The sequence below is a fragment of the Oncorhynchus keta genome, chromosome 18, assembly GCF_023373465.1.
Source record: "Oncorhynchus keta strain PuntledgeMale-10-30-2019 chromosome 18, Oket_V2, whole genome shotgun sequence".
Taxonomy (NCBI): Eukaryota; Metazoa; Chordata; class Actinopteri; order Salmoniformes; family Salmonidae; genus Oncorhynchus; species Oncorhynchus keta.
The window spans coordinates 17,967,680-17,991,563 of record NC_068438.1 but is presented as its reverse complement, the minus strand read 5'-3'; the positions used below and the strand labels follow the sequence as shown (position 1 = coordinate 17,991,563).

Below are 23,884 nucleotides of genomic sequence, written 5' to 3'. Positions count from 1 at the left end.
GATCACCCCTCATCAGTTGCTCAATGGGTAGGCTACATTTATTCATGGTAAATACAGTTATTAGGGCTTGGCCATTGTCTTCTCTACAGCTTCTCTATGTGTTCCTTATGTCTTAAATAGCATCCTGATTCAGACCAGAGGAAGCAGTGAAAAGCGACCTTTGTCCTATTATGGGCAGGGGGCGTGGTTAAAAAAGGTCACACCCTATTGCAGTAGACAGTCTGTATCCCTCCATCACATTCTGAGGATGCTCTACATCATTTATATCTCATTTACATACGATATATATCATTGGACAACTAAACTCCTCCCACTGCGCTCTAGCCAATCCTCAAACAGTCTTTGTATGGTCCCGCCTCTCCCCCCTTCCTTTCTCTTCTCCTTCGTCTCCGGGTCTCTCTCTCCTTCTCTTCCCAAACACAGCAGACCCTGCCCATTTATTCCTTTCTCACCGTTCTCTCTGTGGATTCTGTTTTAACAAAGTAGGACTTAGACAATGGACAGCTCTCTGTGTGGACTTGGATGCTGACACTTCTCTCTAAGGCTGCCTGGAAATTCATGTGAGTACAATCCTCCCATTCAGCCTCTCTCTCTCGCTGTCTGTCTTTCTGGGCTTTCTCCCCAGCCAACCGTAGTGCAGTGCAGTGCAGTGCCATGTCCAGGATTTTTCGCTACATATGGATGCAAGGAAGCGTTTGAATAATTGATTACAGTATCTCGTCTGGCATCTGCCTCAGTTCAATGAATCTCAGAACAGGAACAGCAGTGGTTACTGACCACTAGGCTTCTCCGGCTCTTCTATTCATAACAGGGGGGGTGGAACACACACACACACACACACACACACACACACACACACACACACACACACACACACACACACACACACACACACACACACACACACACACACATACACTTCTCCATTTTGGCTCCTGGCTGCTTGCTCTTCTCGGTGGCAGGTGGGCATCTATACTGCAGTCTATGGGCAGGGCTTGTGGCTGGAAGAGGTTACAGTATTTTGGAGAATTGATCATATATGTCTATATATGTTTGTTATGTTTAAATGTTAAGCTCTTAGGAAAAAAAGGTACTAAAATGGTTCTTCAGCTGTCCCCATAGGAGAACACTTTGAAGAACCCTTTTTGGTTCCAGGTTGAACTCTCTTTGGTTCCAGGTAGAAACCCCTTACACAGAAGGTTATACATGGAACCCCAAAGGGTTCTTCTATGGGGACAGAGTGTATGTTAGATAATGTTATGTTTCAGTGTTATCTAATATAATAATGTTATGTTTCAGTGTTAGGTAATAATGTTATGTTGTGTTTTGGTGTTAGGTAATGTTAGGTAATGGCACTGTAATCTCATACTGTCAGACAGGAACATGCGAATCAGCAGGTTAGATCTATGTTCAAGTCATTCTATGGCTCATCATTTGGCATTGTATTGTCACAGGGTTGGATGTCTAGGTACCTCCCCTATCCTGCATCAAACATTATAGCTGTCCAGTGGTGTTCCACAATGTTCATTGCCTTTCTTAGTGAGATGTGTTTAAGTTTGTTGCAGTGCTAGGTTATGTTGGGTTGTAGAAGACTACTTTGGATGCCATGCATGTTTGACTACTGGGTAGACTGTGTTTGATGCTGTTCCTACTGCCTAAGGGTTGCATGTCTGACTGAGGGTTGCAGTCAGGTCTTATTAACGGTGGGAGCTGACTACAGCGAACAGCGGTTCTGTTAATATATTACAGTGTGCACTATTAGGGCACTGAACACAGCTAACAACGGATCTCAGGTCAGTGTGTAGGGGAGCTACCCACAGCCCTGGTCTTGCTCAGAGTAAGCAGCCCTGCATGCGTAAGATCAGACAGACATCAGCAGCCATGACACAGGCTGTTCGCTGTAGTCAGCGCCCACCGTTAATAAGACCTGACTGCAACCCTCAGTCAGACATGCAACCCTTAGGCATGGTCTGAAGCTAAGCATGGTCTGACTGGTTACAGGATGCTGTCCCTACTACTACTACTACACTATTAATATTACACTATTACTGTAGTTTTATAATGTAATACTGTGTACTAATACATAATTGTGCTGTGCTGTGTTAATAATGTCATTAGTATGAGTCTTTGCTGTAATTCCATGCTACTTTACGGGAGATTAATAGACAATAGTGCATTGTGACTGTGAATGCTGTGGGTTTGTAGAAGAGAGAGAGAGAGAGTCTGGAATCTTGTTTGGAATCCTAGTTCAACCCCCGTCCCCCCCAGTGGCCTCTGTAACGGCTCTCTTCTATCTCCTCCTCTGACGAAGAGGTAGAACAAGGATCGGACCAAAATGCAGCGTGATGATGATTCATGATATATTTTAATAAAGGAAAAACTATAAAAACAGAAACTACAAAAATAACGAAATGAAATAACGAAAACCGAAACAGCCCTATCTGGTGCAAACACAAAGACAGGAACAATCACCCACGAAACACTCACAGAATATGGCTGCCTAAATATGGTTCCCAATCAGAGACAACGATCACCTGACTCTGATTGAGAACCGCCTCAGGCAGCCATAGACTACGTAGATACCCCACAAACCCCTAAGACAAAAAACACACCACAATAACCCATGTCACACCCTGGCCTGACCAAATAAATAAAGAAAACACAAAAATACTAAGACCAAAGCGTGACAGCCTCCATCATTCTTAAATGGAAGAAGTTTGGAACCACCAAGACTCTTCCTAGAGCTGGTCGCCCGGCCAAACTGAGCAATCAGGGCAGAAGGGCCTTGGTCAGGGACCAAGAAATGATAGAGTTCCTCTGTGGAGATGGGAGAACCTTCCAGAAGGATAACCATCTCTGCAGCACTCCACCAATCAGGCCTTTATGGTAGAGTAGCCAGATGGAAGCAACTCTTCAGTAAAAGGCACATGACTGCCCGCTTAGAGTTTGCCAAAAGGCGCCTAAGGACTCTTAGACCATGAGAAACAAGATTCTCTGGTTTGATGAAACCGAGATTGATCCCTTTGGCCTAAATGCCAAGCGCCATGTCTGGAGGAAACCTGGCAAAATCCCTATGGTGAAGCATGGTGGCAATATCGGAATCGGCCCGATGTCTAGTTTGACGCCGATGTCAAAGCTGACGTGCGTACCTATATATAATGTAGGTAGATGACGTGCGTACCTATATAATGTAGGTAGATGACGTGCGTACCTATATAATGTAGGTAGATGACGTGCGTACCTATATAATGTAGGTAGATGACGTGCGTACCTATATATAATGTAGGTAGATGACGTGCGTACCTATATAATGTAGGTAAATGACGTGCGTACCTATATAATGTAGGTAGATGACGTGCGTACCTATATATAATGTAGGTAGATGACGTGCGTACCTATATATAATGTAGGTAGATGACGTGCGTACCTATATATAATGTAGGTAAATGACGTGCGTACCTATATATAATGTAGGTAAATGACGTGCGTACCTATATATAATGTAGGTAGATGACGTGCGTACCTATATAATGTAGGTAGATGACGTGCGTACCTATATATAATGTAGGTAGATGACGTGCGTACCTATATAATGTAGGTAGATGACGTGCGTACCTATATATAATGTAGGTAGATGACGTGCGTACCTATATAATGTAGGTAGATGACGTGCGTACCTATATAATGTAGGTAGATGACGTGCGTACCTATATAATGTAGGTAGTTGACGTGCGTTGACGTGCGTACCTATATATAATGTAGAGAGATGACGTGCGTACCTATATAATGTAGGTAGTTGACGTGCGTTGACGTGCGTACCTATATATAATGTAGGTAGATGACGTGCGTACCTATATAATGTAGGTAGATGACGTGCGTACCTATATATAATGTAGGTAGATGACGTGCGTACCTATATATAATGTAGGTAGATGACGTGCGTACCTATATAATGTAGGTAGATGACGTGCGTACCTATATAATGTAGGTAGATGACGTGCGTACCTATATAATGTAGGTAGATGACGTGCGTACCTATATATAATGTAGGTAGATGACGTGCGCACCTATATAATGTAGGTAGATGACGTGCGTACCTATATATAATGTAGGTAGATGACGTGCGTACCTATATAATGTAGGTAGATGACGTGCGTACCTATATAATGTAGGTAGATGACGTGCGTACCTATATATAATGTAGGTAGATGACGTGCGTACCTATATATAATGTAGGTAGATGACGTGCGTACCTATATAATGTAGGTAGATGACGTGCGTACCTATATAATGTAGGTAGATGACGTGCGTACCTATATAATGTAGGTAGATGACGTGCGTACCTATATATAATGTAGGTAGATGACGTGCGTACCTATATATAATGTAGGTAGATGACGTGCGTACCTATATAATGTAGGTAGATGACGTGCGTACCTATATAATGTAGGTAGATGACGTGCGTACCTATATAATGTAGGTAGATGACGTGCGTACCTATATAATGTAGGTAGATGACGTCCGTACCTATATAATGTAGGTAGATGACGTGCGTACCTATATAATGTAGGTAGATGACGTGCGTACCTATATATAATGTAGGTAGATGACGTGCGTACCTATATATAATGTAGGTAGATGACGTGCGTACCTATATATAATGTAGGTAGATGACGTGCGTACCTATATATAATGTAGGTAGATGACGTGCGTACCTATATATAATGTAGGTAGATGACGTGCGTACCTATATATAATGTAGGTAGATGACGTGCTTACCTATATAATGTAGGTAGATGACGTGCGTACCTATATACTGTAGGTCGATGACGTGCGTACCTATATACTGTAGGTAGATGACGTGCGTACCTATATAATGTAGGTAGATGACGTGCATACCTATATATAATGTAGGTAGATGACGTGCATACCTATATATAATGTAGGTAGATGACGTGCGTACCTATATAATGTAGGTAGATGACGTCCGTACCTATATAATGTAGGTAGTTGACGTGCGTTGACGTGCGTACCTATATACTGTAGGTAGATGACGTGCGTACCTATATATAATGTAGGTAGATGACGTGCGTACCTATATATAATGTAGGTAGATGACGTGCGTACCTATATATAATGTAGGTAGATGACGTGCGTACCTATATATAATGTAGGTAGATGACGTGCATACCTATATATAATGTAGGTAGATGACGTGCTTACCTATATAATGTAGGTAGATGACGTGCTTACCTATATAATGTAGGTAGATGACGTGCGTACCTATATATAATGTAGGTAGATGACGTGCGTACCTATATATAATGTAGGTAGATGACGTGCTTACCTATATACTGTAGGTAGATGACGTGCGTACCTATATAATGTAGGTAGATGACGTGCATACCTATATATAATGTAGGTAGATGACGTGCATACCTATATATAATGTTGGTAGATGACGTGCGTACCTATATAATGTAGGTAGATGACGTGCGTACCTATATATAATGTAGGTAGATGACGTGCGTACCTATATAATGTAGGTAGATGACGTGCGTACCTATATAATGTAGGTAGATGACGTGCGTACCTATATATAATGTAGGTAGATGACGTGCGAACCTATATAATGTAGGTAGATGACGTGCGTACTTATATAATGTAGGTCGATGACGTGCGTACCTATATAATGTAGGTAGATGACGTGCGTACCTATATAATGTAGGTAGATGACGTGCGTACCTATATATAATGTAGGTAGATGACGTGCGTACCTATATAATGTAGGTAGATGACCTGCGTACCTATATAATGTAGGTAGATGACGTGCGTACCTATATAATGTAGGTAGATGACGTGCATACCTATATATAATGTTGGTAGATGACGTGCGTACCTATATATAATGTAGGTAGATGACGTGCGTACCTATATACTGTAGGTCGATGACGTGCGTACCTATATAGAATGTAGGTAGATGACGTGCGTACCTATATATAATTTACACATTTAAGTCATTTAGCAGACGCTCTTATCCAGAGCGACTTACAAATTGGTGCATTCACCTTATGACATCCAGTAGAACAGTCACTTTACAATAGTGCATCTAAATCTTAAAGGGGGGAGGGGTGAGAAGGATTACTTACCCTATCCTAGGTATTCCTTAAAGAGGTGGGGTTTCAGGTGTCTCCGGAAGGTGGTGATTGACTCGGCTGTCCTGGCGTCGTGAGGGAGTTTGTTCCACCATTGGGGGGCCAGAGCAGCGAACAGTTTTGACTGGGCTGAGCGGGAACTGTACTTCCTCAGTGGTAGGGAGGCGAGCAGGCCAGAGGTGGATGAACGCAGTGCCCTTGTAGGTAGATGACGTGCGTACCTATATAATGTAGGTAGATGACGTGCATACCTATATATAATGTAGGTAGATGACGTGCGTACCTATATATAATGTAGGTAGATGACGTGCGTACCTATATACTGTAGGTCGATGACGTGCGTACCTATATAATGTAGGTAGTTGACGTGCGTACCTATATAGAATGTAGGTAGATGACGTGCGTACCTATATATAATGTAGGTAGATGACGTGCATACCTATATATAATGTAGGTAGATGACGTGCGTACCTATATACTGTAGGTCGATGACGTGCGTACCTATATAATGTAGGTAGTTGACGTGCGTACCTATATATAATGTAGGTAGATGACGTGCGTACCTATATACTGTAGGTCGATGACGTGCGTACCTATATAATGTAGGTAGTTGACGTGCGTACCTATATAATGTAGGTAGTTGACGTGCGTACCTATATAATGCAGATAGATGACGTGCGTACCTATATAATGTAGGTAGTTGACGTGCGTTGACGTGCGTACCTATATATAATGCAGATAGATGACGTGCGTACCTATATAATGCAGATAGATGACGTGCGTACCTATATAATGTAGGTAGTTGACGTGCGTACCTATATTATGTAGGTAGATGACGTGCGTACCTATATATAATGTAGGTAGATGACGTGCGTACCTATATAATGTAGGTAGATGACGTGCGTACCTATATAATGTAGGTAGATGGCGTGCGTACCTATATAATGTAGGTAGATGACGTGCGTACCTATATAATGTAGGTAGATGGCGTGCGTACCTATATAATGTAGGTAGATGACGTGCGTACCTATATATAATGTAGGTAGATGACGTGCGTACTTATATAATGTAGGTAGATGATGTGCGTACCTATATCATGTAGGTAGATGACGTGCGTACCTATATAATGTAGGTAGATGACGTGCGTACCTATATATAATGTAGGTAGATGACGTGCGTACCTATATAATGTAGGTAGATGACGTGCGTACCTATATAATGTAGGTAGATAACGTGCGTACCTATATAATGTAGATAGATGATGTGCGCACCTATTTAATGTAGGTAGACGACAATGACGCCACGAAAAATACAGTGCTCCACAGAACAAAAGCAGAAAAATACTAAGCGCACACTTCCAACAACTAAACAAGTTCAAGTCGAGCAGTCATCTGAGAGAGTAAGATCATATCAGCGAGACAACTCAAAGATAAGATAATGGAATTAATTGTGTATTGCGAATTAATCTCATACGGCTGACATTTAAATAGCATTTCAGGACATGTTTGAAACTTGGAAACATGAACACACTCCTAGCGCCATTTGAACAACTGACTGGAGAATCAACTGCTTCTGCAGCATACGTGATACCCTCTGTCATGGCATTGAAACGCCTGCTCAACAAAACTGACGACAGACCGTGGGGTTAAAACTTGCAAAAGTACTCGAGGCTGTGAACAAGTGAATAAGTGGAATTCTCTCTGAGCCGCTTTACTGTGTCGCCACCATGCTGGATGCTAGGTACAATAACCGCTACTTCGATGTAGACAAGAAACAGGGTTTACATGAAATGTTACAGTCGCAGCTGGACAAGATGGAAACAGACACAGTGATAGTGCGCACGGAGGAAGAGAGGTCACGGACAGACAGAGCTGAAACTTCACTGCTTGACATGTATGATGAAATCCTGGTTGAGACTGAACAAATGAACGAACCAACACAGCAAGTAAGTGAAATAAATAGATATTGATGATGTTTTACTGGTAATGGGGACATATGCTAATGCCTACAAAATAACTGTGTGTGTGTGTTTCAACTATTTAACTGTAATAGAGTGCTTAAAATTCCGCTAAAATTGTATTGGTTTTTTTTTGCAAGGAAAATATGGATATCGGTATTGGCCAAAAATGTCACATGGGAAGAATAGCATTGGTCCCCTTGTCACTCTATAAGTCTGTAAGCCACAGGAATAGCTGTGTTCATTTTACTGTGAAGTGAGTTGATTGGTTTACAATACACTAAAACATTTGGTTTGACTTGATGTGATTTGTTGGAATGTTATTAGATTGAGTCTTAAACACTCTGAGGGCAGCCAGTAGGACTCATTCTTCCTAACTGTATTAGACCCTTACCACTATTAGTATCAACACATTACAGTCCTCTTTCTCTAGTCTCCAAGCTGGAAGGCACAGGCATAACGTTCCCATTAATGAGATTTAAACAATAGTTTTCAGATGTAGGTTTGTGATCATCCACAGTAGAATAGTCCTGCAATGCATAACAGTATGAATGGCAGTTCTCAGAATCAGTATCTACAGTGGTTCAGCATTGGTCTGATTGGGTGAGTCTCAGTGAAAAGCAGCATTTAGCCTCATCATCTGACCACCGTGGAGCAATTTTGCGCCTATGTTGGCCATGCATTCAGCATTGGTGTAGTCTTAGAAATCCCAGTGGGCCTATATAGGGAATAGGGTGTCATTTGGGATGCTGACAGGGCCTATGTGAGTGACAGTAGTTAGCAGCAGATTGCAGCCTGGCTTGACAGGAGTGTGTGTGTGTGTGTGTGTGTGTGTGTGTGTGTGTGTGTGTGTGTGTGTGTGTGTGTGTGTGTGTGTGTGTGTGTGTGTGTGTGTGTGTGTGTGTGTGTGTGTGTGTGTGTGTGTGTGTGTGTGTGTGTGTGTGGGCCTTTTGAGATCTGCAGTGCAAGGTGTGTGTGTTTATTGATGCTTGCGGTGTGTGTGTGTAGGCGGTATCCTCTTTTTAATATGCCACATACATAGGTGTATGTATCCTAATGAGCTGCTATTGTGCTGAGTACTGTGTTTTGATGCTGAGTAGGATATAATATTTTGGGAACATTCAGAGGTGGAAACTTTCCGTGGGAATTAACGGAAATAGATGCAAATTAATATGAATACCATTTTAAAATGTAGATGTTTTTTGCATTGGATATATTTACCATATCATATGTAGACAGAAACATAAACCTTTTACCTTATCATAAGTAGACATAATTGCAAATGATTAAATTCTTCCAATAGAAATAAAAAAAACTATTTAGTTACAAATTGAACTTTAATTAAATTAGTTGACTCTTCACATCGGATGATTTTACTGAACAACAAAAGAAAGGGAACATTGAATGATTCCCAAAAAATGTTTTCAACATACATACAAATTACAAATTATAGTCTAGAAACTAAAGCTTTGGTTGTCTTCCTCTCAGGCTTCCATGTCTTCTCCCTGGACCTCCTCAATGTCCTCCTCTTGAACATCTGACTCTGAGGCCTCATCTTCACTGTCACTTTCCAACAGGCTCATTGTCAGGCTCAAAAGCCTCAAATTTGCCCGGATGGCCACCAATTCTTCAACCCTTGTATTGGTCAGCCTTAGTTGCGTGCTTTCGTGTGTGTGTTCCCAAACAAGGACCAGTTGCACTCTGAGGTGGCTGATGTTGGTGTAACTTGGAGGATGATGGAGGAAACAGTGGAAAGAGCCTCAGATCCACAAAGTCCCTTCCACCAGGTGGCTGATGAGATATGTTGGCACGACTGCCATATTGCATCTCCATCCCAAAGCCCTTGCTTGGAGGTGTACTTCGCCAGACTGCCAAGAAACTTGCCCTCATCCACGCCAAGGTGGCGAGACACAGTAGTGATGACATCATAGGCCTTGTTGATCTCTGCACCAGACAGGATGCTCTTGCCAGCATACTTGGGGTCCAACATGTACTCTGCGGCGTGTATGGGCTTCAGGCAGAAGTTTTCACACTATTTGATGTATTTCAGAACTGCAATTTCCTCTGATTGGAGCAACAGTGAAGTGGGCAGGGTAGTACGGATTTCTTCTCTTGCATCTGCAAGCAGAGTCTGAACATCAGACAGGATGGCATTGTCTCCCTTAATCAGTGCAATGGCTACAGCTATAGGTTTCAGGCTGCTTACCACGCTCTCCCAAAATATATCTTCCAGGAGGATCCTCTTGATGGGGCTATCCATATCGGCAGACTGTGATATGGCCATTTCTTGGAGAGAGACCTACCCCTCCAGGAGACTGTCAAACATGATGACAACACCACCCCAACAGGTGTTGTTGTGCAGCTTCAATGTGGTGCTCTTATTCTTCTCACTTTGCTTGGTGAGGTAGATTGCTGCTATAACTTGATGAACCTTCACATACCTAACCATTTCCTTGGCTCTCTTGTAGTGTATCCATTGTTTTCAGTGCCATGATGTCCTTGAGGAGCAGATTCAGTGCATGAGCTGCACTGGCAATGGGTGTGATGTGAGGGTAGGACTCTTACTTTAGACCAAGCATTGTATGGCACCAGTGCAAATACCTTCTGTGGTCCAAGGTCATTGACTGCCTTCAGCTCATCTGCAATGTAGAAAATGGTGTGTCTGTTGTCCCTTGTCTGTGCTGTTGTAGAATACTGGTTGAGGGGTGGAGATGATGTAGTTAATTATTCCTTGCCCATGAACATTCGACCACCCATTAGAGCTGATTGCAAAACAGTCTGCTTTCTCTATGATTTGCTTGACCTTCACTTGGTCTCTGCATCCAGCAAATTAGTAGATAAAGCATGTCTGGTTGGAGGGGTGTATGCTGGGCGAAGAACGTTCAGAAATCAAATCAAATCAAATCAAATTTATTTATATAGCCCTTCGTACATCAGCTGATATCTCAAAGTGCTGTACAGAAACCCAGCCTAAAACCCCAAACAGCAAACAATGCAGGTGTAAAAGCACGGTGGCTAGGAAAAACTCCCTAGAAAGGCCAAAACCTAGGAAGAAACCTAGAGAGGAACCGGGCTATGTGGGGTGGCCAGTCCTCTTCTGGCTGTGCCGGGTAGAGATTATAACAGAACATGACCAAGATGTTCAAATGTTCATAAATGACCAGCATGGTCGAATAATAATAAGGCAGAACAGTTGAAACTGGAGCAGCAGCAGTCAGGTGGAATGGGGACAGCAAGGAGCCATCATGTCAGGTAGTCCTGGGGCACTGTCCTAGGGCTCAGGTCCTCCGAGAGAGAGAGAAAAGAAAGAGAGAATTAGAGAGAGCATATGTGGGGTGGCCAGTCCTCTTTTGGCTGTGCCGGGTGGAGATTATAACAGAACGTGGCCAAGATGTTCAAATGTTCATAAATGACTAGCATGGTTGAATAATAGTAAGGCAGAACAGTTGAAACTGGAGCAGGAGCATGGCCAGGTGGACTGGGGACAGCAAGGAGTCCTCATGTCAGGTAGTCCTGGGACATGGTCCTAGGGCCCAGGCCAGTTGAAACTGGAGCAGCAGCATGGCCAGGTGGACTGGGGACAGCAAGGAGTCATCATGTCAGGTAGTCCTGGGGCATGGTCCTAGGGCTCAGGTCCTCCGAGAGAGAGAAAGAAAGAGAGAAGGAGAGAATTAGAGAACGCACACTTAGATTCACACAGGACACCGAATAGGACAGGAGAAGTACTCCAGATATAAAATCTCTTCCAATACACATTGCCTGTGAGCATCAGAAGTGAACGAGTTGCATATATATATTTGTAATAAGGACAATTACAGCAATACTGAATGAACACTTTTTTATTTTAACTAAATATAATACATAAATAAAAATCTATTTAGTCTCAAATAAATAATTACATGTGCAATTTGGTTTAAATAATGCAAAAACAGTGGTGGAGAAGAAAGTAAAAGTGAAATATGTGCCATTTAAAAAAGCTAACGTTTAAGTTCCTTGCTCAGAACATGAGAAAAGGAACTGGAACTGGTGGTTCCTTTTAACATGAGACTTCAATATTCACATATAATAATATATGCCATTTAGCAGACGCTTTTATCCAAAGCGACTTACAGTAATGTGTGCATACATTCTACGTATGGGTGGTCCCGGGAATCGAACCCACTACCCTGGCGTTACAAGCGCCATGCTCTACCAACTGAGCTACAGAAGGACCATATTACAAGTTGTATTTCATTAACCTTTTGACTATTGGATGTTCTTATAGGCACTATAGTATTGCCAGCCTAATCTCTGGAGTTGATAGGCTTGAAGTCATAAACAGTGCTGTGCTTCAAGCATTGCGAAGAGCTGCTGGCAAACGCAGGAAAGTGCTGTTTGAATGAATGCTTACGAGCCTGCTGCTGCCTTCCACCACTCAGTCAGACTGCTCTATCAAATATCAAATCAAAGACTTAATTCTAATTTAATAAACTCACAGAAATATGAGCCTTAGGTCATTAATATGGTCAACAATAATTTTGAAAACAAAACATTTCAGTGAAATATAGAACCGTTCCGTATTTTATTGAATGGGTGGAATCCATGTCTAAATATTGCTGTTACATTGCACAACCTTCAATGTTATGTCATAATTTATGTACAATTCTGGCAAATTAATTACTGTCTTTGTTCGGAAGAAATGGTCTTCACACAGTTCGCAACGAGCTAGATGACCCAACCGGCTGCATATACCCTGACTCTGCTTGCACTGAACGCAAGAGAAGTGACGCAATTTCCCAAGTTAATATTGCCAGCTAACATGAATTTCTTTTAACTAAATATGCAGGTTTAAAAAAATATACTTGTGTATTGATTTTAAGAAAGGCATTGATGTTCATGGTTAGGTACATTGGTGCAACGACAGCGTTTTTTTTTTGCGAAGGCGCTTGTTAAATCCTCACCCATTTGGCGAAGTAGTCTGTGATTCGATGATAAATTAACAGGCACCGCATTGATTATTTGCAGGACATGCTAGTTAAACTAGTAATATCATAAATCATGTGAAGTTAACAAGTGATTATGTTAAGACTGATTGTTTTTTTAAGATAAGTTTAATGCTAGCTAGCAACTTACCTTGGCTCCTTGCTGCACTCTCGTAAGAGGTGGTCAGCCTGCCACGCAGTCTCCTCGTGGAGTGAAATGCAATCGGCATCCAAAAATGCAGATTACCTATTGTTATGAAAACTTGAAATCGGCCTTAATTAATCGACCATGTCTCTAGTTGCTTGTGAGCGCTGAGGAAACTTTATGCACTTGGCCAGATTATTCTGCATCTTTGTTGCATTCTTCACATATGATTTGGCATAGTATTTGCAAATGTACACAGCATTCCTTCTACATTAGCTGCAGTGAAATGTCTCTACACATCAAATTGTGCCCGTGGCATTTTCCTGTGAAGATTAGAAAAAAAGGAAACACTTTCATGTTTGTGGAAATGTGAAATTAATGTAGGAGAATATAACACATTTAGATCTGGTAAAAGATAATACAAACAAAATAACATGCGTTTTCTAGTTTTCGTTTTGTTCCATCTTTGAAATGCAAGAGAAAGGCTATAATATAATATTGCAATTTAGGTGCAATTTCAATTTTGGCCACTAAATGACAGCAGTGTGTGTGCAAAGTTTCAGATTGATCCAGTGAAGCATTGCAATACTGAACAATATTTTGTATCAAGTCTGCCCAAATGTGCCGAATTGGTCAATTGATACATTTTCAAGTACATGACTATAGAGAACAAACATTTGTATTACCATATCATTTTTGTAAGTTTACACTCTCCCAGGAATGTCATACATTATGGATCATTAGCTTCTACACTAACTGTCATGTTTTGTCTTATATTGTCTTGTCATTATGCTTTTCCTTCTGTTCGTTTCCCCCTGCTGGTCTTATTAGGTTCGTTCCCTTTTTCTCTCTCCTTTCCTCTCTCTCCTCTCTCTATCGTTCCGTTCCTGCTCCCAGCTGTTCCCCATTCTCCTACTCACTCATTTAGTCTTTTCACACCTGTTCCCTATCTTGTCCTCTGATTAGAGTCCCTATTTCTCCCCTTGTTTTCCGTTTCTGTCCTGTCGGATCCTTGTATGATGTTCGCTGTGCTGTGTCTTTGTCTCGCCCTGTCGTGTCTTGTCTCCTTCAGATGCTGCGTGTGAGCAGGTGTCTGAGTCCGCTACGGTCGGTGCCTTCCCGAGGCAACCTACAGTTAATGGTCGAGTCTCCAGTCTGTCCTCGTCACTACGAGTGGATTTAAGTTTTTTATGTTTTGTTTTCTGCTCTGATTGTCCAGGAGTAGTGCTCTTATCCTTTACTGGAATAAAGACTCTGTTTTCGCCAAGTCGCTTTTGGGTCCTCATTCATCTGCATAACAGAAGGATCCGACCAAGAATGGACCCAGCGACTACGGATTCTCGTAACACTGCCGTCGAGATCCAGGGAGCCATGCTTGGCAGACACGAGCAGGAATTGTCTGCTGCTCGTCATGCCGTTGAGACCCTGGCCGCTCAGGTTTCCGACCTCTCTGGACAGTTCCAGAGTCTTCGTCTCGTGCCACCTGCTACTTCCTGGTCTGCCGAGTCTCCGGAACCTAGGGTTAATAACCCACCTTGTTACTCCGGGCAGCCCACTGAGTGCCGCTCTTTTCTCACCCAGTGTGATATTGTGTTCTCTCTCCAACCCAACACATACTCAAGAGAGAGAGCTCGGGTTGCTTACGTCATATCACTCCTTACTGGCCGGGCTCGAGAGTGGGGCACAGCTATCTGGGAGGCAAGGGCTGATTGTTCTAACAATTACCTGAGCTTTAAAGAGGAGATGATACGGGTTTTTGATCGTTCAGTTTTTGGTAGGGAGGCTTCTAGGGCCCTGGCTTCCCTATGTCAAGGTGATCGATCCATAACGGATTACTCTATAGAGTTTCGCACTCTTGCTGCCTCAAGTGACTGGAACGAGCCGGCGCTGCTCGCTCGTTTTCTGGAGGGACTCCACGCAGAGGTTAAGGATGAGATTCTCTCCCGGGAGGTTCCTTCCAGTGTGGACTCTTTGATTGCACTCGCCATCCGCATAGAACGACGGGTAGATCTTCGTCACCGAGCTCGTGGAAGAGAGCTCGCGTTAACGGTGTTTCCCCTCTCCGCATCGCAACCATCTCCTTCCTCCGGCTCAGAGACTGAGCCCATGCAGCTGGGAGGTATTCGCATCTCGACTAAGGAGAGGGAACGGAGGATCACCAACCGCCTGTGCCTCTATTGCGGTATTGCTGGACATTTTGTCAATTCATGTCCAGTAAAAGAGAGCTCATCAGTAAGCGGAGGGCTACTGGTGAGCGCTACTACTCAGGTCTCTCCATCAAGATCCTGTACTACTATGTCGGTCCATCTACGCTGGACCGGTTCGGCTGCTTCATGCAGTGCCTTGATAGACTCTGGGGCTGAGGGTTGTTTTATGGACGAAGCATGGGCTCGGAAACATGACATTCCTCTCAGACAGTTAGGGAAGCCCACGCCTATGTTCGCCTTAGATGGTAGTCATCTCCCAGTATCAGATATTAGACACTACCTTTAACCCTCACAGTATCTGGTAACCACAGTGAGACTATTTCCTTTTTGATTTTTCGTTCACCTTTTACACCTGTTGTTTTGGGTCATCCCTGGCTAGTATGTCATAATCCTTCTATTAATTGGTCTAGTAATTCTATCCTATCCTGGAACATTTCTTGTCATGTGAAGTGTTTAATGTCTGCTATCCCTCCTGTTTCTTCTGTCCCCTTTCTCAGGAGGAACCTGGTGATTTGACAGGAGTGCCGGAGGAATATCATGATCTGCGCACGGTCTTCAGTCGGTCCAGAGCCAACTCCCTTCCTCCTCACCGGTCGTATGATTGTAGTATTGATCTCCTTCCGGGGACCACTCCCCTCGGGGTAGACTATACTCTCTGTCGGCTCCCGAACGTAAGGCTCTCGAGGATTATTTGTCTGTTTCTCTTGACGCCGGTACCGTAGTGCCTTCTTCCTCTCTGCCGGGGCGGGGTTTTTTTTTGTTAAGAAGAAGGACGGTACTCTGCGCCCCTGCGTGGATTATCGAGGCTGAATGACATAACGGTTAAGAATCGTTATCCGCTTCCCCTTATGTCATCAGCCTTCGAGATTCTGCAGGGAGCCAGGTTCTTTACTAAGTTGGACCTTCGTAATGCTTACCATCTCGTGCGCATCAGAGAGGGAGACGAGTGGAAAACGGCGTTTAACACTCCGTTAGGGCATTTTGAGTACCGGGTTCTGCCGTTTGGTCTCGCTAATGCTCCAGCTGTTTTTCAGGCATTAGTTAATGATGTACTGAGAGACATGCTGAACATCTTTGTTTTTGTCTACCTTGACGACATCCTGATTTTTTCACCGTCACTCGAGATTCATGTTCAGCACGTTCGACGTGTACTCCAGCGCCTTTTAGAGAATTGTCTCTACGTGAAGGCTGAGAAGTGCGCCTTTCATGTCTCCTCCGTCACTTTTCTCGGTTCTGTTATTTCCGCTGAAGGCATTCAGATGGATCCCGCTAAGGTCCAGGCTGTCAGTGATTGGCCCGTTCCAAGGTCACGTGTCGAGTTGCAGCGCTTTCTAGGTTTCGCTAATTTCTATCGGCGTTTCATTCGTAATTTCGGTCAAGTTGCTGCCCCTCTCACAGCTCTTACTTCTGTCAAGACGTGCTTTAAGTGGTCCGGTTCCGCCCAGGAGCTTTTGATCTCCTCAAGAAGCGTTTTACGTCCGCTCCTATCCTCGTTACTCCTGACGTCACTAAACAATTCATTGTCGAGGTTGACGCTTCAGAGGTGGGCGTGGGAGCCATTCTATCCCAGCGCTTCCAGTCTGACGATAAGGTTCATCCTTGCGCTTATTTTCTCATCGCCTGTCGCCATCGGAACGCAACTATGATGTGGGTAACCGCGAACTGCTCGCCATCCGCTTAGCCCTAGGCGAATGGCGACAGTGGTTGGAGGGGGCGACCGTTCCTTTTGTCGTTTGGACTGACCATAAGAACCTTGAGTACATCCGTTCTGCCAAACGACTTAATGCACGTCAAGCTCGTTGGGCGTTGTTTTTCGCTCGTTTCGAGTTTGTGATTTCTTATCGCCCGGGTAATAAGAACACCAAGCCTGATGCCTTATCCCGTCTCTTTAGTTCTTCTGTGGCTTCTACTGATCCCGAGGGGATTCTTCCTTATGGGCGTGTTGTCGGGTTGACAGTCTGGGGAATTGAGAGACAGGTTAAGCAAGCACTCACTCACACTGCGTCGCCGCGCGCTTGTCCTAGTAACCTTCTTTTCGTTCCTGTTTCTACTCGTCTGGCTGTTCTTCAGTGGGCTCACTCTGCCAAGTTAGCTGGCCATCCCGGCGTTCGAGGTACTCTTGCTTCTATTCGCCAGCGCTTTTGGTGGCCTACTCAGGAGCGTGACACGCGCCGTTTCGTGGCTGCTTGTTCGGACTGCGCGCAGACTAAGTCAGGTAACTCTCCTCCTGCCGGTCGTCTCAGACCGCTTCCCATTCCTTCTCGACCATGGTCTCACATCGCCTTAGACTTCATTACCGGTCTGCCTTCGTCTGCGGGAAGACTGTGATTCTTACGGTTGTCGATAGGTTCTCTAAGGCGGCACATTTCATTCCCCTCGCTAAGCTTCCTTCCGCTAAGGAGACGGCACAAATCATCATCGAGAATGTGTTCAGAATTCATGGCCTCCCGTTAGACGCCGTTTCAGACAGAGGTCCGCAATTCACGTCACAGTTTTGGAGGGAGTTCTGTCGTTTGATTGGTGCGTCCGTCAGTCTCTCTTCCGGGTTTCATCCCCAGTCTAACGGTCAAGCAGAAAGGGGCCAATCAGACGATTGGTCGCATACTACGCAGCCTTTCTTTTAGAAACCCTGCGTCTTGGGCAGAACAGCTCCCCTGGGCAGAATACGCTCACAACTTGCTTCCTTCGTCTGCTACCGGGTTATCTCCGTTTCAGAGTAGTCTGGGTTACCAGCCTCCTCTGTTCTCGTCCCCAGCTTGCCGAGTCCAGCGTTCCCTCCGCTCAGGCGTTTGTCCAACGTTGTGAGCGCACCTGGAGGAGGGTGAGGTCTGCACTTTGCCGTTACAGGGCACAGACTGTGAGAGCCGCCAATAAACGTAGGATTAAGAGTCCTAGGTATTGTTGCGGCCAGAGAGTGTGGCTTTCCACTCGTAACCTTCCCCTACGACAGCTTCTCGTAAGTTGACTCCGCGGTTCATTGGTCCGTTCCGTGTCTCCCAGGTCGTCAATCCTGTCGCTGTGCGACTGCTTCTTCCGCGACATCTTCGTCAGCGTCCATCCTGTCTTCCATGTCTCCTGTGTCAAGCCCTTTCTTCGCACCCCGTTCGTCTTCCCCCCGTCCTTGTCGAGGGCGCACCTATTTACAAGGTACGTAGGATCATGGACATGCGTTCTCGGGGACGGGGTCACCAATACTTAGTGGATTGGGAGGGTTACGGTCCTGAGGAGAGGAGTTGGGTTCCATCTCGGGACGTGCTGGACCGTTCGCTGATTGATGATTTCCTCCGTTGCCGCCAGGATTCCTCCTCGAGTGCGCCAGGAGGCGCTCGGTGAGTGGGGGGGTACTGTCATGTTTTGTCTTATATTGTCTTGTCATTATGCTTTTCCTTCTGTTCGTTTCCCCCTGCTGGTCTTATTAGGTTCGTTCCCTTTTTCTCTCTCCTTTCCTCTCTCTCCTCTCTCTATCGTTCCGTTCCTGCTCCCAGCTGTTCCCCATTCTCCTACTCACTCATTTAGTCTTTTCACACCTGTTCCCTATCTTGTCCTCTGATTAGAGTCCCTATTTCTCCCCTTGTTTTCCGTTTCTGTCCTGTCGGATCCTTGTATGATGTTCGCTGTGCTGTGTCTTTGTCTCGCCCTGTCGTGTCTTGTCTCCTTCAGATGCTGCGTGTGAGCAGGTGTCTGAGTCCGCTACGGTCGGTGCCTTCCCGAGGCAACCTACAGTTAATGGTCGAGTCTCCAGTCTGTCCTCGTCACTACGAGTGGATTTAAGTTTTTTATGTTTTGTTTTCTGCTCTGATTGTCCAGGAGTAGTGCTCTTATCCTTTACTGGAATAAAGACTCTGTTTTCGCCAAGTCGCTTTTGGGTCCTCATTCATCTGCATAACACTAACTTTCACACATCTAGATGGCCGGACGGGGTGGGTGTGGTGCCAGAGACAGCAGGGATTCAAACTGTTGAATCTAAAAAATGATTTTATCAAACAAAACTATGCTACATTTTATCTCTGGGACCCTCAGAATGACAAATCAGAGCAAGATCTAAGTACATTATTTATCTTCAGAGGTGAATGTATCAAATCAGTTGCGGTGATAAAAGTGTTTTGTTGTTGTGCACTCTCCTCAAACAATAGAATGGTATTTTTCACTGTAGTAGCTACTGTAAATTCTGCCCATATAAGACATGTCTATATCCTGGAAAGTTTGCTGTTACTTATAACGTCATGCTATTCACATTAGCGCACGTTAGCTCAACCATCCTCGTATAGGGACACCGATCCTGTAGAGGTTAAAGTACTTAAAGAGACCAAACAATCTATTTTTTTAATTGAAAAATAAATCAAATTATCTCACTAAACAGAAATGGCTGGTGTATCCTTGTCTCTTAGCTTTAATAAGACTCAATTCCTCTGTTACTGTTGTTTCTTCACCATAACTGGAGAGGACACTGGCTTTTGGAGTTTTATCTCTAAAAAGTATTTCAATAAAATGCTATAGTCATACACATTTTTGAAGTGCAAAAATTAAAGTCCCAGATTATTTTGGTAAAGCTCTTATTCCAGGTCTGTGTCCATTGCACTTACAGTATAGTGCACTACTTTTGACCAGGGCTTTTGGGCTCTGGTCAAAGTAGTGCATTATATAGGGAATATGGTGCCATTGGGGACTCCGCTTTGGTGCTGTGCCGGTGTGCTACAGTATGTCTGCTGTATGAATGATGATCAATGGGTCGACTGAGAGCCAAGGCCTTTTCTCTAAGGTGAAATATGAATGGCCAGCATGCTTGAGTTACTCTTGCCTATCAGCTGTACCTTCCAAGTACTCTTTAACATGAGCATCCATGTACTTTAAACTTGGGGTCAGCTGTGTTGCCGTATTTTCAGCCTCTACATTGGACTATAGAACAGTCCTCCACCTCTATAAACTAGGGGAGATTTTAAATAATACAGGAATCCAAATACTCAATTAGTGTTCAGCCATGCATGACCCAAGTACTGTAGACTATAGTCTTGCTTATGTGTTCCCTGTGTATTTCCTATAGCCTTATAGCCTGTACAATACATCAATTCTGTCTACTAATGTGACTGATGACCATATGTTGGATATTCTATATGCTTGATGTGCTCTCTATGTATCCCCATTCCACTACCTTGACCTGGGTCAGGGTACGACCCCAAGGCACTGGGTGGGGAGTGGAGAGTTCAAATGTATGGCTAGTTGTTTTGGCTTTTTACAGTATATCGCTTTTCAGGAGACCGACACAGTTAGTTTAAAAGATTGTGGTTAAGGTGAAATATCTGTGTCTTGCCAAATTGATGCATTCTTGTTTGTTTGTCAAATGATGGGGGTGTCCTGATTTCTACCATAACTTGTACATGGTTAGCTATCTGGAGCCCTGCACTCTACTCTTTAGCAAATGTAGCCCACCTACTGTTACTCAAGTCTCTCTGCTGTCATTCTTCCTTTTGATGACACCGACATATCACTCCCGGTGACAAATAGGAGAAACCGACGGCCTTGCTGTCTTTCTCACAGTGTTGTGATCTAGATTACTGGATGATGACATGCCCACAGCAACAGATGTAGCTGGAAACATAAACCAGCGTCTATATTTAAACACACTTAGAGAGCACTGTAGACCTACAGTACACATCCCACATTAGGTCACGCAGACTGTCATCTGCAGCCCACCTCCCAGCTGACTGCTCTGTCAGACCTATGATGTACAGACAGTATAGAAACTATACAGTATCTTTACTGTATGGCTACGTAGTGCGCTGGGGCTTTGGTAGAATGTAGTGCATGAGATAGGGACTGTGGTGTTATTTGAGACCCACCCCAGGAGTTGTGACTCCCCTAGAGGAAAGAGAGAGAGACTCTAAGTGGAGTCTTCTGCTCTGTGAAAATGTCTGTCTACAATGGATAACATCATTTGCTATGCATTAGTCAGGCAAACAGCAGTAGGCCTATATTCATTTCTTCATCCTGAAATATTTACACAGTGGTGAGTCACTCGGATGATGAAAAAAGTCAATGTAATACCACAAATTGACATTTTTGCCATCAGAGTAGATCTTCCTAACCCTGTGGTTACAGGGCAGTGGTGGTGTGCGTTAGGGCTGAGGTGAATGCAAGGAGAGAAATTAAACTAGCCTATGGCTAGTACTTTTAAGACCGGGCTAGTAGAACATTTGCAAAATTAGCCTGCAAGGGAGATTTTGTCTTTTCAAATATCACAGATTTTGGACACGTGTTGTGGAGTAAATCCCTGCAGGCAGATTAAACAGAATGGATGTTTTGTGTGTTTTGTGTGAATCTAAGGCTGCAGCGTGAGGTAGCAGATTAAACAACGTTCTGCAGAGAACGGTCTGATGATGACGGGACATTAGAGAGGAATGAGAATCCAACCAGACAACTAGTATTCACAACGCCTTCTAAATGTTGCAGCATTTAGAATAGGGATTTTACTGTATATATTTACAGGAGGTTAGTAACATCTTATAGGTTATTCACACACCAACTCAGTGGCCCTGTGGTTTCCGTCCTGTGATAGGAAGGTTGGGAGTTTAGTCCCGGGTCGAGTTACCAAAGACTCAAAAAATGCATCTTTGCTCGGTATGTTGCATTAAGGAGATGGGTTGGAGGTAAGGCCCTGTCTCTAGACTAGCTTTCTATCCAAGGGGTGGTACTTGTACAGTACATGCTTCACGCTACAGAAACAGCAGTTGGGCTCCTGCCCATGGGGCCAGTCTGGCTTGGACAAGATGCTAAAGCCTTTACCAATGCCCATGTCCTGGCCAGCTAGGGTGTGGATGTGGGGCCTCTATGGTGCAGCTTTAATTTACTGTAGATGAGAGGTGACTAGACGTGTTAGTTACTGAGCGTCTGGGATTGTGTCAGTGGAGTCTGAGAGGCTGCGATCCAGACGGTGGACATAGCCCAGCACTGCAGGAGTCCGTTAAGCCACTTAGTGGAGAAAGAGAGAGAGAGAGTGGGTGAGATACCATACATAGAAAGTATGTCTGGGTCTCAAAAATCATTTGGGGCTCCCCTCCTGCTCCAAAGCATAACTAGAACCCCTCACACACAAATCTATACTGACATCATGCTGACATTAAGGACAGTATGACAGGGTTCTTAGGTGAGAATTACTGTAGACATGCATCACTCCTCACTGGATCAATCAAAATTAAGAATCAGATCTGACTGTGGTTATTATCTGATATGGTACTGTGTCCCTAATGGCTCCCTATTCCCTTCATAGTGCAATGCATGACATAAGGAATAGGGCGCCATTTGGGATGGAATCTGAGTCTTCATAGAAGAACAAAATCACTTTCTGTTGTTTTTCCTTTTCTTTCCATGTATCATCTGTCAATCACATGTTGGTATTTTTATTATATGAATGAGGGTTATACACTGTACCATGTTTGAAAAACCCCTTTCATGCTGAAACGGATTCACTTTTCTGTTTGAGGTTACAATTCTGTGTAAACCTTGGCTTAAGAATCTCCTTTTCACACCCACCGTTATATCTGCCATTCAACCTTTCTCCACGGACTTGTCAGAGTGCATTAGTGCACAAAGCTGCTGTCTGGTGAACACACTGTTTTTTAAAGACAGATCCTCTTTCTGTGGCGAAGGGAGTGGGAGGAACTGGGAGGGGGCTGCCGGGTGAGTGTATGTGGAGGGAGGGGAGGTAGACTGCCGCAGGACTAGCGTTTCGACTAGTGAACATACAGAGAGATGGAGGAGGGAAGGTTGCTGCAGGTTTAGTGTAGCAACTAGCCAGCACACACACAGAGCAAAGAGGGAGAGAGAGGGGGGAAGGCTGCTGCAGGTTTAGTGTAGCAACTAGCCAGCACACACACAGAGCAAAGAGGGAGAGAGAGGAGGGAAGGCTGCTGCAGGTTTAGTGTAGCAACTAGCCAGCACACACACAGAGCAAAGAGGGAGAGAGAGGGGGAAGGCTGCTGCAGGTTTAGTGTAGCAACTAGCCAGCACACACACAGAGCAAAGAGGGAGAGAGAGGGGGGAAGGCTGCTGCAGGTTTAGTGTAGCAACTAGCCAGCACACACACAGCAAAGAGGGAGAGAGAGGAGGGAAGGCTGCTGCAGGTTTAGTGTAGCAACTAGCCAGCACACACAGAGCAAAGAGGGAGAGAGAGGGGGAAGGCTGCTGCAGGTTTAGTGTAGCAACTAGCCAGCACACACACAGAGCAAAGAGGGAGAGAGAGAGGGGGAAGGCTGCTGCAGGTTTAGTGTAGCAACTAGCCAGCACACACACAGAGCAAAGAGGGAGAGAGAGGGGGGAAGGCTGCTGCAGGTTTAGTGTAGCAACTAGCCAGCACACACACAGAGCAAAGAGGGAGAGAGAGGAGGGAAGGTTGCTGCAGGTTTAGTGTAGCAACTAGCCAGCACACACACAGAGCAAAGAGGGAGAGAGAGGGGGGAAGGCTG

General features: G+C 44.4%; 1 protein-coding gene across 1 annotated transcript in view; it reads left to right on the top strand.

The window, feature by feature from the left end:
* Nucleotides 1-381: 381 nt before the first annotated feature.
* Nucleotides 382-23,884, top strand: part of LOC118396853 (tripartite motif-containing protein 3-like) — a 57,615-nt gene continuing 34,112 nt past the window's right edge. The window contains exon 1 of the mRNA XM_052467513.1: nucleotides 382-560. The gene's annotated coding sequence lies outside the window, so the exon portion shown is untranslated. The remainder of the gene's footprint in view (nucleotides 561-23,884) is intronic.